The sequence below is a fragment of the Erinaceus europaeus genome, chromosome 6 (genome assembly GCF_950295315.1).
Source record: "Erinaceus europaeus chromosome 6, mEriEur2.1, whole genome shotgun sequence".
NCBI classification, from domain to species: domain Eukaryota; kingdom Metazoa; phylum Chordata; class Mammalia; order Eulipotyphla; family Erinaceidae; genus Erinaceus; species Erinaceus europaeus.
Window position 1 is genome coordinate 59,045,356 of NC_080167.1, and position 18,559 is coordinate 59,063,914.

An 18,559-nucleotide genomic window follows, 5' to 3' on the forward strand; every position below is an offset into this window, starting at 1 on the left:
AGAGTTTAAACAATGCAAGGAAAGTCTTAGCAGTGCAAGCAGTAGATAGAGCACATGCTAGATAATCTTTCTTTTTTTTCTAAAAACTAAATTCCATGCATTTAATGGTAGCAGATATTTTTAGAGAATATGTTCCTTTAAAAAAAAAAGGAAAAAAGAAAAAGAAAGCTCTGGTTTGGCATGTTTATTTGATCCAGCTGTGAGGTATTATTATACTGAATGAAGATATTAACATATTCTTTAGAGATATTAGTATTATAATAGTCTATTTCTGCAAATAATAAAAACCAGACCAGAAAGATTGATGTAAGGTTTGATTTGTACCTCTGGACATGAATGGAAGGGGGGGGGTTGGTGACAAGAAGGACTGGGAGAGGCCGATGCATGTTCCAGCTACAGTGTTTACAGTAGATGCTAGACATTTCCTATCTCTTTTTGCATTGTTTCACATGAGTTCAACCCATTTTTCCTTAGGCTCAATAGGAAACAGGTGTCAAGGGAATAACCAAAGATTTTTTTTCCTTTTAAACTATTTCTTCTGCAAGAGGAGAAAACACTTTCCCACATTCTGAGTGAAAACAAGATTATAAGTTTCCATCTGCCATATCTACCCTCAACTCTAGAAACCATCCTTGATTTCTCCCATCAGTTACCTTCTATTTCCTGCCAGCCCATGATTGAGTCCTGGCAGTATTTCCACAATAGATGCTGAGTCTGACTGCTTTTCTTCATCTTCACAGCCATACTTCTGACCCAGTCTAGATGACTATGACAGGCTCCATGTTGGGAACAACAGAAAAGCCAACTAGACCAGCTTTAGCAAATTAAGGTTTGTTTATCTTTCCTGTAATCACTCCAAGCCACCAGGTTTGTGCAATAGCTCAATACTGCCTCTGGGAAGTCAGGCTTTTTCTCTCTCTTACTATCATCTGTACTGGATTGGCTTTCCTTCTCATGCCTGTCACCTCATGGTACCCAGATGGCTGCTACATTGCCAAGTATTGCCTGGAGAGCTTAAGGAAAATTGGGTTGAAGTCATGTTAAATAATGTATCTGTGTTCCAGGCAGGGAGATAAGTAAAGGCAGAAAATGATTTTCTGCCAAAGACTTGTCTTTATGTTTTCATCTTTTATTTTATTAGTATCATTGTCTTTTTAATTTGTCCTCCATTGCTGGAAAACTAACCTATACATCTCACTAGCTAAAACTGGACTTCATACTTCTATTACCTATCTTCAGACCAATCAATATGTCAAGATGTAAAACCATAGCTACTGGAGCCATGTTTACACAGTGTCTTTTCTAATACCCTTTCTTTTCTTGCCATCCTGCACAGCTGACACAAGAAAGCTAAAAGCTACTTTTCTAGATTCCCTTGCAGGTAGGAAGAAGCAGAAGCAGGTGCAAGCAGTCCATTTTACTGTACAAGTGGTTCCAGAGTAATAAAAGAGGCATTGCCTTAATGGCTGCTTTGCTGTAAAAATGATTTAAATCATTATCAACTCCACTATGCAATGGGATCTGCTCTTTTTTATTTGCACCTCCAGCTATATCAGGAAAGAACATTATGAAGCTGGGTAGTCCACAACAAAGCAATTCATAGCCTACTAGGCTTCCTCACTAAGCTTAGAGCCAGATATACATCTTTGGTCTTAGAACCTCAATTACTGGGATACCCTTCAGGCACTGGTTGCTGTTACTAATAGCAATTTTGACAGTGAGGTAATTTTTCTAGATCACCTGGATGCTGTGAATTTCCACCAACACTATTCTTACCCTCTTGACTATTAAATGCCTCAAAGGAAATAGCTAGCTTCCTTTCTGAAAGCATAGTAGTTATTTGTTATATTTTGTATTCTACCCTCACTGATCCTTTTATACTGTCTCCCCCCCACCACCCTTGTTCCGGATTCTGTTTTGTTATTTCATTTGTTCATGTTTTTGGACATGTACCAGAAACTGTCTTTGAAATAGATAGGATCTGGGCTAGGGAGATAGCTCAGCACATTAGAGTATTTGCATGCCTAACGTACCAGGTTTAATACCTAATACCACCACATGCTAGAGTTGAATAGTGTTCTATTTTCTCTCTCACAAAACAATTTTTTAAAAATAACTCATGTTTTAAAATTAAATAGATAAGATTATACAAGTCAGCCTTCTAAAGAAGAAAAGAGATGACAGAGTCAGTAAAACATACACCTTGCTGTATGTGAGGCCTACTGAGTTCAAGCCCCGGTTCCACCTGAGAACACCATAGACCACACAAGGGGAGTTTCATGGATTGTGGAGCAGTGCTGAGGTGTATCTTATCTCTCTCTTTCTCCCTCTCGGTGTCAGCTCTATTTCAAAGAAATAATGAATGGATAAATAGGGTAGGGGCGACACAAAGTAAATTCCAAATACACCACAGACTTGGGTGTTAGATCAGAAACTATTAAATACTTAGAGAAAAATATTTGTAGAACTTTTTTTTTTCTCTGAAACTGTTTCTCTGAAACAGTGCCTGGAACATAGGAGGTGCCAGGTATACCTTTTTTAAAAATAAATGAATGAAAGTTATTATTCTGAAGGAAACTACTAACTACTAACTTACATAGATAATTTTTCTCTGAAAAAATAAATTACTCACTACCTTATCTACATCATTTATGTTGGATCAGTATCCATATTGCCTAATAAGTCCTTCAAAAAAGTGCTGTCATCCAATTCAATAGTCTTAACTACTTGTATTTTCTCCCTTGTTAAACTTATAAAACCTTCATCTTGACTTACACAAGAAACATCAACATATTTGTTTGAATAGTGGATATTAAATAATAACATAAAAATAAATATTGGCAATGGCTTCCTATAGAATAGGAACATGGGGGTCAGGCGGTAGAGCAGCGGGTTAAGCACACGTGGCGCAAGGCGCAAGGACAGGCATGGGGACCCTGGTTCGAGCCTCCCCACTTGAACTCGACTCCCAGCAAGGGAGTCGCTTCACAGTCGGTGAAGCAGGTCTGCAGGTGTCTATCTTTCTCTCCCCCCTCTTTCTTCCCCTCCTCTCTCCATTTCTCTCTGCCCTATCCAATAACAAACGACAACAACAATAATAACCACCACAAAGCTATAACAACAAGGACAACAAAAGGGGGAAAAGATGGCCTCCAGGAGCAGTGGATTCGTGGTGCAGGCATTGAGCCCCAGCAATAACCCTGGAGGCAAAAAAAAATAATAATAGGAACATAGTCATTTCTCATTTTATTAAGATGAGGTAGTTCTTTTTTTATTTCTTTTTTTTGGGGGGATGTGGAATATAGGCTCTATAGAAGAAGCGGGAGGTTCCTGCTATCTTAGGGTTTAAGAAGGCAATAGACAGTTGTTGCTATAATCATATTATTTGGCAATTGGGTTAAGTTTGAAAAATCCCTTTGTTAGGATTTACTGTATCATACACAACATCATCATAATTTATGTCCTTTGACATTATTTGTATATATCTATGCCACCGGTTGCTTCTGTTCTCCCTGGTCTAAGCTTTTAAGAGAGTCAACATATCAAAGACTTAGCCTATGGTCTGCGTATAAAAAAGTTTGAGACATTCAATCAATATTCCCATCATATTAATTAAATAGTTATTTATATGACTACAAATTAATAGTTGTGTACATAAACACCATTCCCACCACCAAAAGACTGTATCCCATCCCATATCCCCCCTCCTCCAGAGATGATGTTAAGTAGTTCTTATTCAAGAGCTGTGGAGAAAAACTATCAATGTCTTTTTTACTGTCCAGATGATGATGATGATGATAATAACAGTAATTTACTTTGTTAAATTCTGCAAGGTGGCAGGCCCTTTAAATGAATTTTCTCTTTCAGTTACAACACTATCATTACCTCTATTTGAGAATGAGTAACTGAGTTTCAGGTACGCTAAAATGACTTATCCAAATTTATACTGGAGTTGAGATTGAAACCCAGGCTGTCTGTCACCAGCATATAGGATCTTTTTCTCACTTCTAGGAGAAAGAAAGACCTTACATTAAGGAAATATATATACATCCATTGCTAGTTATGGGGTAGAGCTTGCTCTAAACTGGCTCTTCTGGGACTACCCTGCCAGTTTTAGCTACTAGAGCATCAGAAATTGCATTCTGTGGGTCGGGCTACCAAGCGCACATGGCGCAAGGCACAAGGACCCACATAAGGATCCTGGTTTGAGCCCCCAGCTCCCCACCTGCAGGGGAGTCGCTTCACAGGCAGTGAAGCAGGTCTGCAGGTGTCTGTCTTTCTCTCCACCTCTCTGTCTTCCCCTCCTCTCTCCACTTCTCTCTGTCCTATCCAACAATGAACGACATCAAAAACAACAACAATAATAACCACAATAAAGCTACAATAACAAGGGCAACAAAAAACAAAAGGGGGAAAAAATGGCCTCTAGGAGCAGTGGATTCATGGTGCAGGCACTCAGCCCCAGCAATAACCCTGGAGGCAAAAAAAAAAAAAAGAAATTGCATTCTATGTTACTTTTCTATTGCAGCTTAACAAGGAGATAACAATGGTAATACAAAAATAAAATAAAATAAAATAAAATAAAATAAAATAAAATAAAAACCTTTCATACCTGAGGCTCCATTGTCCCAGGTTCAATCCCTTGTACCACTATAAGCTAGAGCTAAGCAGTACTCTGGGAAGAAAAGACTAACAACCTAACATAAACATTTGTCTTTACAGTTTGTGACGTCTGGAGTCTGCTCATCTGGATGGTTCCAGCCCAGTCTCTCCTGAGGTTGCAGGCAAGCTTTAGTAGCCCCAGGTTGCAGCCATGCCAAGGTTCTGCTGGGGCAGAAGGACCCACTCATGGGGAGCTGGCAGGTTTCATTCCCTGAAGATATGAACTGAGGTTTCTAATTTCTCCCTGACTTTGGCCAAGGACCTCCCAGCCGTTCCTCACCACACAGGTGCTGCCATAAATCAGCTTATCATATAGACACTGCCATTCCTCAGAGGGAAAAATCTGAAAGCATGAAAGAAACAGGTGGCTCAAGCAAAAAAAAAAAAAAAAAACCTCCAATCTTTTTCTTTTTCTAGAACTAGGCCCTTGTGTATTCACTGCTCCTAGGCCAATCTTTTTCTTTCATTTTTAAACATTCATTTAGAGGTACCACAGCATGGACTCTTGCCCCTCAATCTTTTTTAGAACATATTTTCTATGTTTTTATTCATGTATTTTAAGAGAAGGAGAGAGAGAAAAGCACTGCTCAACTTTGATATGCAGTGCCAGGGGTCAAATGTGTGGTCTCATGCATGCAAATCCTATGTAATTTTATAGTTCAGTTATACTTCAATTAAAAATATTTTGGTTAAAACAAACAAACAAAAAAAGATGTAAGCCACAAAGTCCTGCTCGCTCTCTGCAGATAATACGAAGACCTGACTTCCAGATGAGAAGGAGAAGGACTCTGAGGTGGACTGTCACTCAGGCTTCAATATGCTCCAGAGAAATCGGTGTCATCTCATTCCCAAGTTTTAGCTTTTCCTGTATTAGGGCTGCTTTTTCTCTTAACTCAAATGAAAGAAATTAGTCTACTAAGCACAAGGACCTGCCTAAGGAACCTGGTTCAAGCCCCTGCTCCTACCTGAAGGGGGGAAGTTCATAAGCGGTGAAGCAAGTCTGCAGCTCTCTCTCTCTCAACATTTATTTATTTATTCCCTTTTGTTGCCCTTGTTTTATTGTTGTAGTTACTGATGTCGTCATTGTTGGATAGGACAGAGAGAAATGGAGAGAGGAGGGGAAGACAGAGAGAGAGAAAGAAAGATAGACACCTGCAGACCTGCTTCACCGCTTGTGAAGCAACCCCACAACAAGTGGGGAGTGAGGGGCTCCAACCCACATCTTTACCCCATGGATCTTTGCACTTTGCGCCACATGCGCTTAACCCTCTGTGCTACTGCCCCCACTCCCTTTCTCTCTATCTCCCACTCCTCTCTCAATTTCATTTCGAAATGAAAAAAAAAAAAAAGGCCACCAGGAGCAATGGATTCGTAGTGCTGGCACTGAGCCCCAGGCATAATCCTGGAAGGCAAGAAGGAAAGAAAGGAAGAAAGAAAAGAAAGAAAGGAAGGAAGGAAGATAGGAAGAAAGAGAGAAAGAAAGAAAGAAAGAAAGAAAGGAAGAAAGAAAGAAAGAAAGAAAGAAAGAAAGGGAGGGAGGGACAGAGGGAGGAGGGAGGGAGTGGTCTGGGAGGTGGCGCAGTGGAAGGGGCATTGGACGCTGGAGCATGAGGTCCTGAATTCAGTCCCCTGCAGCACATGTACCAGAGTGATGTCTGGTTCTTTCTCTCCTCCTATCTTCCCAATAAATAAAATCTTTTTAAAAGGAAGGAAGGAAGGAAGGAAGGAAGGAAGGAAGGAAGGAAGGGGGGAGGGAAGGAAGGAAAGGAAGAAAGTCTTCCCCTAGAAAGCAGGAGTAGAACAATGAAGTATATTTAAAATATCTTTAATTCAGCTACCTAGGAATTGTGCAAGCATGAGGTCTTGTATCCAAGCCTTGACATGTGTGAGAGTGGTACTCTAGTATCTCTTAAAAAGGAGATAAATGGGAGTTGGGTGGTAGAGCAGGGGGTTAAGCGCATGTAGCACAAAGCGCAAGGACCAGCATAAGGATCCTGGTTGGAGCTCACGGCTCCCCACCTGCAGGGGAGTCACTTCACAAGCAGTGAAGCAGGTCTGCAGGTGTCTATCTATCTCTCTCCCTCTCTGTCTTTCCCTCCTCTCTCCATTTCTCTGTCCTATCTAACAACGACGACATCAATAACAACAATAATAATAAGTACAAGAACAATAAAAAAACAGCAAGGGCAACAAAAGGGAAAATAAATAAATATTAAAAAAATAAAATTTAAAAAGTAGATAATTTTTCTTTGTAATATTTATAATATTATATTATATTAAATAAGTACCCCTGTAATCTTATTTATTGAATAGGCAGAGACATTTATTTAATATTTCTTTATAATATTTATAATATTTAATTCACAACTATATCAAGCTGCTAATAACTTTCTTAGCAAATATCAGTCTCCTGGTAAAGTTCAGATGTAGATTCATGCTAATGGGTTCCAAACAAAAGATCGTATAGTAAGGGAAGAAAAATTGGAAATTCTTTTTTTTTCTATTTTATTTTATAGGAAAGAGAGAAATTGAGAGGAGAGAGAGGGAGAAGGAAAGACACACACCCAAAGACCTGTTTCACCACTTGTGAAGTGTCCCTCCTGCATGTGGGGAACAAGGTAAAGGTACTGTGTGTGCTCAAATGGGTGCACCACCACCCAGCCCTCGAGAAATTGGAAATTCTATTGACTATCAGTTCCCAGGTATAAGTGTGTGTCTCCAATATCTCTCTTCTATGGATAAGTAATTTCTGAAATCACTGCAACAAGTATGCAGTATAATGCGAAGGATTCCTCGGGGACAAACTGGAGAAAACATAAGATAAATTTGTGAGAAGTGTGTTACAGTTTTATGAAGTAATTATTTTTGGACTCTTGAATCAGATGTTATAAGGGAAAGTATATATATTAGACCTAGTAATCAAAACAAAATGTTAATTTCCCAAATTTTGAATTAATTTGGAATGCTACATATGTTCATGCTTAGAAACTTAATCTACTGCAATACCTGACAGTGCCATTATGGGAATAAGTAATCATTTGTTCTGCAAAATTGTTAATGACCATGAATGAAAATATTCAAATTCAAATCAGAAATGGCATATATCTTATAAATGTGACTGACTCTATGTTCTTACAAATGACTATAAAAAGTGTGCCCCTGTAAGGTAAAAATTACATGTTTCAAATTTTTTTCCATTTAAGCAGTAATTTTTCATCACTAGCTGACCTTTAAGCTTGGCCCACTGAGACTAAGAATCAAAGAATAGTTGTTTTTTGCCTGTTAGAAATGTGTCTCTTATGCTAGCGTGACTTTTCTCATATATGATTCTTCTTTTTTTTTTTTTTTTTTTTTTTTACTTTTTCATTTTATTAGATAGGAAAGAGAGAAATTGAGAGGAGGAGGAGGACGTAGACAAGCACCTGCAGACCTGCGTCACTGCTTGTGAAGCAAGCCCCCTGCAGGTGGAGCACTAGGGACTGGAACAGGGATCCTTGCGCGGGTCCTTGTGCTTGGTACTATGTGCGCTTTACCCGGTGTGCCACCACCTACCCCCGCCCAAATAAAATTCTTAATGGCATTATGAAATATATATTATTTCAGAACAGCATCTAGAACACAATGAATCATGTTAATTGCTTTTCAGACTTGCTCTGTGACCTTCCGAGGCCAAACTTAAACTAAGACTTTTTCAGAACACAAGTAGAACCTGAACTGGAATTGGCGTATTGCACCAAAGTAAAAGACTCTGGGGTGGGTGGGGGAAGAATACAGGTCCAAAAAGGATGACAGAGGACCTAGTGGGGGTTGTATTGTTATATGGAAAACTGGGAAATGTTATGCATGTACAAACTATTGTATTTACTGTTGAATGCAAAACATTAATTCCCCAATAAAGAAATTTAAAAAATAGTAAAATATTTTAAAATAAAAACAACAACAACAACAAAAATAATATAACAACAATAAAAACAACAAGGGCAACAAAAATGGAAAATAAGTAAATATTTTTTTAAAAAGCCTTTTTCAGGCTAATAGAAATTTGCCATGCTATAATAATATTCTTCTATAATAAGAAGAAGAAGTAAGACTTTATCGGGGGGGGGGGGAATTCTCTTCCTCTTGTCACCAAAGTAATCATAAAAATTGTGAAATTTTATACTCATATTTTAAAAATAAAAAGAATTAAACACACTGACTTTTAATAGAAGACAGAATGAAGTCTCATTATCTTAGATCTTATGAATTCTGAGTTTGTTACTCTTATTCTGACTATAGATTTATTTTTACCTCTGGATACTCTTTGAAAATGGTCTAGAAATATATCTGAAATATAAAGCAGATTCACCAGGAGAATGTTTCCATTTGGGAGATGATAAGCCTTCAAGACTTTAGGGAGTCGCTTGGTAGTGCAGCAGGTTAAGCACAGGTGACGCAAAGTGCAAGGACTGGTGTAAGGATCCCAGCTGGAGCCTCCAGCTCCCCACCTACAGCGGAGTCGCTTCACAAGTGGTGAAGCAGGTCTGCAGATGTTTATCTTTCTCTCCCCCTCTCAGTTTTCCCCTCATCTCTCCATTTCTCTCTGTCCTTTCCAACAACAATGACACCAATAGCAATAATAACTACAACAATCAAATAAGAAGGGCAACAAAAGGGAATAAATAAATAAATAAATTAAATAAAAACATTTAAAAAACAAAGATTTTAGGACAGTTTTACTCAGGAGTACTTAATAGTTTGTCTACAATGATGGCTATCTGTATAGACTTACAGCACAACACAGAGAAATTTTCACTAGTGAACATTTTTGTTAGTGACTAGTTTCCTTACACTGTAATTTAGTGTTCAGTTCACATAGCCTTTCTCATGAATTCTTATAGCCATTTCATAATCTGTTCCATTTACTAGGTCTTCCCTCCAAAAAATTAAAGATACATTAATATTCAGTGTAATATACTAACAATAAAACTGGAATTTGAAAGAAAAAAAAGCCCCACTTCACATAAAAGTGTATTGCTATGCTTTTAAAAATATTTTATTTATTATTTATGAGATAGAAATAGGGAACTCGAGAAGGGAAGTGGGAAGAGACATCTGCAGCACTGCTTTACTGCTCACAAAGTTTTTCTCTTGTAGGTGAGGATCGGGGGCTTGAACACAGGTCCTTGAGCATTGTAACCAAGTGAGCTACTGCCCAGCTCTGATTGCTAAGCTTCTGTAAATAGTATAAAATTAAGTCTCCTATGTTGTTTCCAATTTCTAATTCCAAATTAGGTATGCATGTTAACTGAATTTTCAAGAGTAATTCATAGGTATATGGTTTTGTTCTCATTTCAGAAAGAACATTTCTCCAGGTATCACCTTCAAATGGAATGGTAACAGTAGAAAAAGATTCAGTTCTTGTCAAAGTGACTAAAAAAATAACATCAGCTGTATAGTTATACATGTTATATAAATACATTTTTAAAATAAAAATAGATACATTATATTCAACTCAGTTATAGAATATAATGTGTATTATTACATATTGATCAATATATACTTATTAAATCTCCTCTATGTTCCCAGCCCTGTGATCACTTGATATTTGGTGATTATATTATTATAACTATAATTAGATATAGATACATGCATTCTGGCATTGAAAGAACTTATAATTTATTAGAGATATAAGATTTAACAGTAGAAATCACTTAAAACAATGAAATTAAAAGAAAATTTGTACATTATAAATGCAACAGAAGTTGAGGGATAAAAGCAATTAGTAGGTGCTGGCATATACATGCAAAATAAAAAATAGAGGATGAGCATTAAGAAGATAAAACTGGGAGTTGGGTGGTAGTGCAGTGGGTTAAGCGCAGGCAGCGCAAAGCACAAGCACAGGCGTAAGGATCCCAGTTCAAGCGCCCGGCTCCCCACCTGCAGGGGAGTCACTTCACAAGTGGTGAAGCAGGTCTGCAGGTGTCTGTCTTTCTCTCCCGCTCTCTGTCTTCCCCTCCTCTCTCCATTTCTCTCTGTCCTATCCAACAATGATGAGATCAACAACAACAACAATAATAACTACAACAATAAAACAAGGGCAAAAAAAGGGAATAAATAAATAAGTAAATAAATATTTTAAAAATATTTTAAAATTAAGAAGATAAAACTTGGGGGTGAGGCAGTGGTGCAGTGGTTTAAGTGCACATAGCATGAAGCAAAAGCACCCGGGGTTTGGAGACTGCAGGTGGGGTGGCTTCACAAGTGGTGAAATAGGTCTGCAGGTGTCTATCTTTCTCTCCCCCTCTCTGTCTTCCCCTTCTCTCTCGATTTCTGTCTTATCCAACAACAACAGCAATGGCAACAATAACAATAATGACAACAACAAGGGCAACAACAATGGGAAAAAAAGACCTCTAGGAGTAGTGGATTCGTAGTGCAGGTACTGAGCCCCAGCGATAACTATAGCAAAAATAATAATAAAGATAAAACAAGGAGGACCTAATGGGGGTTGAATTGTTATGTGAAAAACTGAAAAATGTTACACATGTACAAACTATGAATTCTACTGTAGACTCTAAACCATTAATCCCCAGTAAAGAAATTTTTAAAAAAGATAAAATGAGATGAATAGGATTTCAGCAAGGGACTTAGAACCATTCAAATGGAAAAGGAGAGTAGAAAGAATAGTGGAGATAGAAGTTCATGGGTTTCTTTCATGGACAGTAAGGACTTGAACTTGATTGGAGTGAAGGCTCACTTTGGTAGTCATAGACATTTCATTTGGAGAACCCTGTTACAGTTGGGTAACCCACAAAGGTGATCCAAATGAAGCAATCTACTGGAAAAGCAAGTCAGAGGAATCCAGGTTTGATGCAGAAAGAATGAAAGCCCACTATAGGTCCCTGAACAAAAGAGAAACTATGAGAGTATATTATTTTAGGAAACAACTAAAACCAAAATGCAATTCATTCAGTAATGATGAGCCTCTTACTTGGCAAAGATGATGTCAAAAGATAACAGAAAGAAAGCAGACCCCCACCCCAGTCAAAGCTCCAGGTGAATTTCAGTTTCATGTGTATTATCTTTATTACACCAGAAAGAATAAAGCTAGAAAAGGCAGCAGCATTAGGAAGAGAAACACAAGAAGGTCTATAGCAAGTGGATAGAGGTTACAAAGGAACTACTCTGGCAATTTAACATAAAAAACATACTGAGTGCCTCCTACTTATGATGCCAACCTGCTTCCCTGGGCAGATAACCTTACCAATGTATCTTTGAACCCACCTCTCCAGAGCCCTGCCACACCAGGGAAAGATAGAGACAGGTTGGGGGTATGGACTGACCTGCCAACCCCCAATGTCCAGCAGAGAAGCAGTTACAGAAGCCAGACTTTCCACCTTTTGCACCCCATAATGATCCTGGGTCCATACTCCCAGAGGGATAAAGAGTAGGGAGGGGATGGGTTATGGAACTCTGGTAGTGAGAATTGTGTGGAATTGTACCCCTCTTATCCTGTGGTTTTGTCGATATTTTTTATTTTATGAAGAAATTTAAAAATGTTAAATGCTTCATATGGTGGTCTGGGAGGTGCAGTGGATAAAGCATTGGACTCTTTAAGCATGAGGTCCCAAGTTCAGTTCCCAGCAGCATATGTGCCAAAGTGATGTCTGGTTCTTTCTTTCTCTCTCTCCTCCTATCATTTCTCATAAATAAACAAAACCTTAAAAACAAACAAACAAAAAAACTTCATGTGAAGTAATTGCAATAAGCCATAAATCAAACCCAATCCACGTGCCCAAGGAATTTACAAAATAGTGGAAGTGTTAAGAAAAGCAAACCAGATATTTTTATAAATGTCATAACAGAGGTGCAGATAAAATCCCATGAGTGTTTGCAGAGGGGTTTCTTGAAGAGGTGATGTACTTTATAAATCTCAAAGTGAGTCTGTTGTCAGAAAGGAAGGCGGGGGTGGGGGAAGTCTCAGAAAGGTAATGTTTATTCTGGGTGGTCTTATGTCTGCTAACAATCAGGAGTTACTATAGAGAAGGGGGGAGGGGGAGAATTTCAGGGTGAATCACAGTATCTGCTACTCCTGGTTTGTTTAGAGACTGCAGCAGGAAGATGCCATCTGGCTAATATGTAGAGCACATGTATGTCCTGTTGCCCAAACTGGTTTGGAATAGTTCCTTAGCAGGAATGTTCTGGCTAATGAAATAAAGGTGTTACTCAAGTGGGATAGTGTGGTGAGTGAGTTATGAAGTTCCCAAGACAGGAAGACAGGAGAACAATTCATTTAGCAGAGGGGAAAGCTGAAGAACTGGAGACGGTATCTGCTGAGTTTTTTCCTTTTCAGTCTTGGCTTTGCCCTTTAGTCTACCTGTCCTCTTTTCACTAACAGTCCTGAATGTTAAAAACAAAAAGTAAAACAAAACAAAGCAGAAAACCACTCATGTTCTATTTTTGCTCTAAATTATATCTTTTCCCCTAGAAATTAAAATTCAAATGTCATAAATGGCCATACCTTAGTTTTTGTTTTGTTTTGTTTTTTGTTGCCCTTGTTGTTGTTGTATAGAACAGAGAGAAATAGAGGGAGGGGAGGAAGGCAGAAGGGGGAGAGAAAGATAGACGCTTGTAGACCTGCTTCACTGCTTGTGAGGTGACACCCCTGAAGGTAGGGAGCTGGGGGCTCGAACCAGGTTCCTTACACCAGTCTTTGCACTTCGCTCCATGTGCGCTTTACCCACCGCCTGGCCCCCTAATACCTTAGCTTCAAGGCGTCTATATCTAGCTAAAGTGTTGGCATACTTAATTTCCCTGGTGTGACAAGTAGCAACCTAAAGTAACTAGAAAGCTCCAATTCATGAAGAGGACAGCTTTTACCACCTTTTACCACATACTTCACAGTCATTCACTTTGATTTTCATTGTTCTTACCACAAAGGCTCCATGTTCCTCACTAGAACTGACCTATGAGCAATCTTGCCTCATGAATATTTACTTAACAAAACAGCATTTAATTAGTTTAACTAGGAACTTAATTTGCATATGCTCAAGCAACAGTTTCTAATGATTAAAAACCAAAAACACTTGAACTTTTAGAGTGGGCAACAAAGACTCTCCCAAATGTCACTTAGGTCTGTAATAATAATTTAAATATTTGATAGCACTCAAACACAGTACTAAATGGGTATTTGTTTGTCTAAAGAAACAATGCCACTTCACAACTGTCGTCACATTTTTGATGTATGGAAAATTGATGGTCTAACTTAAAACAAAAAACATGGTCTGTGAGTTTTCCAAACAATAGCAGTGATTTTTCCACTAGTTTTCCTCCTGGTCCTTGTCCCCAAATTTGCTTCCTCCTTTACTTCTTCAAACCCTAAATATTGAGGTACCTCAGGGACTTAATCCTTTGCTTGGTTTCTTTCCTAGTTTGATCTTCAACAACCCCTAGACTTTAAGAAATACTTATCTCTGGGGCCGAGCGGTAGTACAGTGGGTTAAGCACACATGGCAGTGAAGCACAAGGACTGGCACAAGGATCCGGTTTGAGACCCCAGCTCCCCACCTGTAGGGGAGTCGCTTCACAGATGACGAAGTTGGTCTGCAGGCATCTATCTGTCTTTCCCTCCTCTCTCCATTGCTCTCTGGCCTATCTAACAACAACAGCAATGGCAAAATAGCAGTGACAACAACAAGGGAAACAAAATGGGAAAAATGGCTTCCAGGAGCAGTGGATTCATAGTGTAGGCACCCTGGCAAAAATAAATAAATAAATAAATATCTATCTTGTTAAAAAAAAAGAAAGAGAGAGAAAGAAAGAAAGAAAGAAAGAGAGAGAGAGAGAGAGATACCTCTGTCATGGCCAGGGAAATATTAATAGTTCAGTGGATAGAGCACAGATTTAGTCTGCAGGTTCAATCCCCAGCACCACATGTAGTAGAATGGAGAGCTTCTCATATACACATATGTATTATTTAATGAGAGAGAGAGAGAGAGAGAGAGGATAGAACTAGAGTGTAACTCTGGCACATGCATAGTCCAGGATCTAGCTCTAGATCCCATGCTTACAAAGTCAGGGTTTAGTCACTGTGCCAACTCCTAGGCTGTAACATCAATCTGAAGGAAAAAAGGAAGAATAAAAGACACAGAGAAAGAGTGAAAGAGCAAGAAAGGAAAGAACTACAACTTTGTATTGACAACTCCCCATGTGTATCCTCAGAAAATACTCCTGCCCTAGCCTCCAGTTCCATACGCCCCTGTCCATTAGGATGCCCGTCAGACATCATGACATCATGTGGATGCCTAAAGTGCATCTCAGACCTTACGTTCTCCAGACAGAATTTCTAGTTTTTCACTGCCAATAAAAGTCGGGAGGTAGTGCAACGGGTTAAGTGCACATGGTGAGAAGCGCAAGGACCAGCTAAGAAGCCAGGTTTGAGCCCTGGCTCCCCACCTGCAGGGGAGTCACTTCACAGGTGGTGAAGCAGGTCTGCAGGTGTCTGTCTTTCTCTCCCCTTTTCTGTCTTCCCCTCCTTTCTCCATTTTTCTCCATCCTATCTAACAACGACGACATCAATAACAACAACAAAAACTACAACAATAAAAAACAAGGGCAACAAAAGGGGAAAATAAATAAATAAATAAATATAAATAAATAAAAAATCTGTTAATCTCATCACCTTTGCTTTCTCAATAAATGGCACCTCATTTCTTCCTAATTTGCTCAGGTTAGAGACTCCTGGTTTCCCCCTCTTCTCTTGCACCCCCACATTTAATCTAGGATTTGATCCTATTCTAATCTGCTTTTGTAATCTGTAATCTGTCCAAATGTGACCAGTTCTCACTGCCTCTGTCTCAGTGTGTGGGTCCTACATTCTTGCAACAGTCTCCAGCTTCAGCCTCCTCTACCAGCCCCCTTTGAATATACCAGCTCATATGATTCCTTTAACACTTCTTACTCTGCACAAAACCCACAGATGCACAGCCATCACAGGCTGTGCCTCAGATGCCTTACATGATGTAGCCCTCCCTATCCTTAGAATGAGGCCTGGGTTTCATGGCTTGAGTCCTTTTCTATCATCGTAGCTTGTAAGATCTTGTGTCTGTATATATGATTCTAGTCTTTTTCTGTGTTTGAAGGGTTAGAGAGATTTTATTTCAATAGTCTTACACAGGCATTCTAAATCTTAAGTTTTATCATGACTTTGATTGCACATAGTATTTTCTAGCTATAATAAAATACAAGAAAGAGCAAGAAACTTATGTTTTAAAGTAATCATGTCTTGCTAATGCATGCTTTCACTCATATGTGGAATCTACAGAGTAATACACATGAACTTGTAAAAGAGGGGGGAAGAAAGAAGCAAACTGTTTCTAAGACTGATGAGAACTGTACTGGTGATATGTGGAGGTGCCAAGGTGGAGGACACAGAACTATGGTGGTGGGTGTGGTGTGGAACTAACCCACTATTAATCACAAATAAAAAATGGAAGAAAATAGTAATCATCTCTTAAATGCAACTGTGAGCAACACCTTCAGAAGAACTTGGCAAAGGGGTAGATAACATAACAGTTATGCAAAAAGACTCTCATGCCTGAGGCTTTGAAGTCCCAGGTTCAATTCCCTGTACCACCATAATCCAGAGATGAGCAGTGCTCTGGGAAAAAAAAAAAAGAAGAAGAACTTGGCAGATGCTTCTATCTTCTCTATTTTAACACACTAAGTAGTAGTTTCCCCACTAGTACTACCAGAAATACCCCCCAAAACCTTCATTTTTCTAAATCTGGTGAGACAAGGCAATGCCCATACACACATACAACAATACTTTGGAAAATAAAAAGAACAGAGAAAGAACTTTAGACTTTTGGCCCTTTGAGTACTTTAAAGACGCAGTCTTAAGAGGTTCAGTAGTCTGCTGTGGTTGATCTGGCTAAAAAGGTGGAGAGATTTGTTCTGTTTGATTCCAGCTCAGACGCCACTCCTATGGTAATTCTGGCTTGCCAAGGTATCTCAGTCAGTGAAATTAACCCCCAGATTTAAAAGATGAAAGAGTTGAGAACTCACTTCCCTCAATCTCTTCTCCCTAACCTCCACTACTGCTTCCTACAGGTCACCTGTCAAAAAACACACAATGAGAAAATGCAGTTCAAAGAAGGAAGGCACCCAGGCCCATGGTTACTGTTGTGGACATCGTGTCTAGCTGCGGGGCTGAGAACGTGTGCACGTGTTGTGCAGGCTGCTGGTGTAAACTGTTATTCCCTGGCACCTACACATGAGGGCGGGAGTCCAAACTGGTTAGTGGGCAGCACGCCATGCCAGCAGATGGGCACAGGAATGACAGCCAAGGGACTATGTATTTGCACTGAGTATAGGTGTTGAGAACAGGAATTCCAACTGAGAAGATCAAAATGACTGTGTGTCTCAAGCTTATGTCTAAGAGCTTGTCAGTTCATGCCTTGTTTGATATAAATGAACTGGCTTTCGAGAGAATTGACAAATCTTAAATTTATGATTTTTGTTATTAGAAATGTAACTATAACTTAGGCATTTTCTGGCAAATGGTTGGGTGGCATTTTGTGAACAGAGGAGATTTCAACTTCACCAGAACATTTCATGATTATTAAGATTTTTCTTAAATAAATGTAAAACTGGATTCTTTTATAGGATCAGCTAATTAGCTATTAAGCTATATTAATGCTATTTTTAACTATATTAGTGCCATTAAACTCCTTAAGTGCATTCAACTCTACTGTTTCAATGCCACATATATATTTTTTTTCTGTGCTGGTGGATGAATCTAGTGCTTTGTATGTGCATGATACCACTATTGTGTAGTTTTTTTTTCTCTCTCACTCTTTATTTTTTCTTTCTTTATTTTTTAATATTTTACTTATTTATTCATGAAGAAAGAAGGAGAGAGAAAGAACCAGATATTACTCTGGTACATGTGCTGCCGGGGATTGAACTCAGGACCTCATGCTTAAGAATCCAATGCTTTATCCACTGCGCCACCTCCCAGACCACTGTAGCTTGTCCAAGCCAATTTTCTTTTCCAGATATGAAGAGGGAGAAGAGAACAAGAGGACAGACAGGTAACGTCACATGGGGTTAAACGCACATTACAAGTGAGAAGAGAAAAAGAGCTACCACTGCGTTACTCCCCGGACCATGGAATTCGCCAGGTGCCATCCATGGTGCTTCCACTTGGAGCCAGGGTTTGAGTCAGCCTGGGAAGTTGCATGCTCTACTGTGTGGGTGAGCTCCTGGCCCTATTTTTATTTTCTCCATTTTTGCCTTCTTTCACTAGAACTTCTTGACTGCATGATTCCATTACCCCAGTGGACCCTTCCTTCCTTCTTTCAGTTCTCTCTTTCTATTTTTATTTTTACATAGATGATGAGAAACAGAGGGAGGGAGAGAGAGAAAGACACCAAAGCACTGGTCCACCATTCATAAAGCTTCCTCTGGTGCCTTGCATGGTGCTACTATGTGGTAACCAAGGTCTCGAACCTAGTTTTTGCAGTTGGTAAGGTGTGCCTATTTTTTTTTTTAATCATTTCTCAAATTTGTATTTAGCTATTTGTTAGTACAGAGAGGAAGGGGAGACAGGGGAGAGAGAGAGGGAGAAAGAGAGACACAAACAGCATGGCTTCTGGCCTGTAGGTGGTGACTGGGGGGTTTGACCAGGGTCCTTGTGCATGGTAACATGTGAGCTCAACCAGGTGTTCCACTATCTGGCCCTTGTGTGCCTATAATTCTTAAGGAAGTTTATCTTAACAGTTTACTAGCATGGGGGGGGGGGCTGAATGGTAGTGTACCTGGTTGAGTGCACATATTACAGTGCACAAAGACCCAGGTTCAAGTCCCTGGTTCCTGCAGGGGTAAAGCTTCTCCAGTGCTGAAGCAGTGTTCC